The sequence below is a fragment of the Pinus tabuliformis genome, chromosome Q (genome assembly GCF_031772625.1).
Source record: "Pinus tabuliformis cultivar Carrire ecotype Pingquan chromosome Q, CPIR1, whole genome shotgun sequence".
NCBI classification, from domain to species: Eukaryota; Viridiplantae; Streptophyta; class Pinopsida; order Pinales; family Pinaceae; genus Pinus; species Pinus tabuliformis.
The window spans coordinates 807,650,091-807,650,385 of record NC_142296.1 but is presented as its reverse complement, the minus strand read 5'-3'; positions in this window follow the sequence as shown (position 1 = coordinate 807,650,385).

Genomic DNA, 295 nt, shown 5'->3' with positions numbered 1-295 from the left:
CGCGCCACGACCGAAGCCGGCGGCGCCCAAGCCTGCGGGGACTCGGGGGTTTCCATGTCACGCCCAAGCCTGGGAAGCTTGGGGTTTCCATGTCGCGCCATTGATGGAACCATAGGTTTCCGCATTTTATGGCACGAGGGAAACACGGGGAACTTGGGATTTCCATGATGATGCAAACCAACTCGCAAGTCTCGGGAACTTGGGGTGTTTCGAAACTGCTGCCCAAGTCTGGGGAACTCTTTGTTTCCGTGTCGCGGCACACCCTGAATCGCCCGAGAGTCTGTGGAACTTCAAA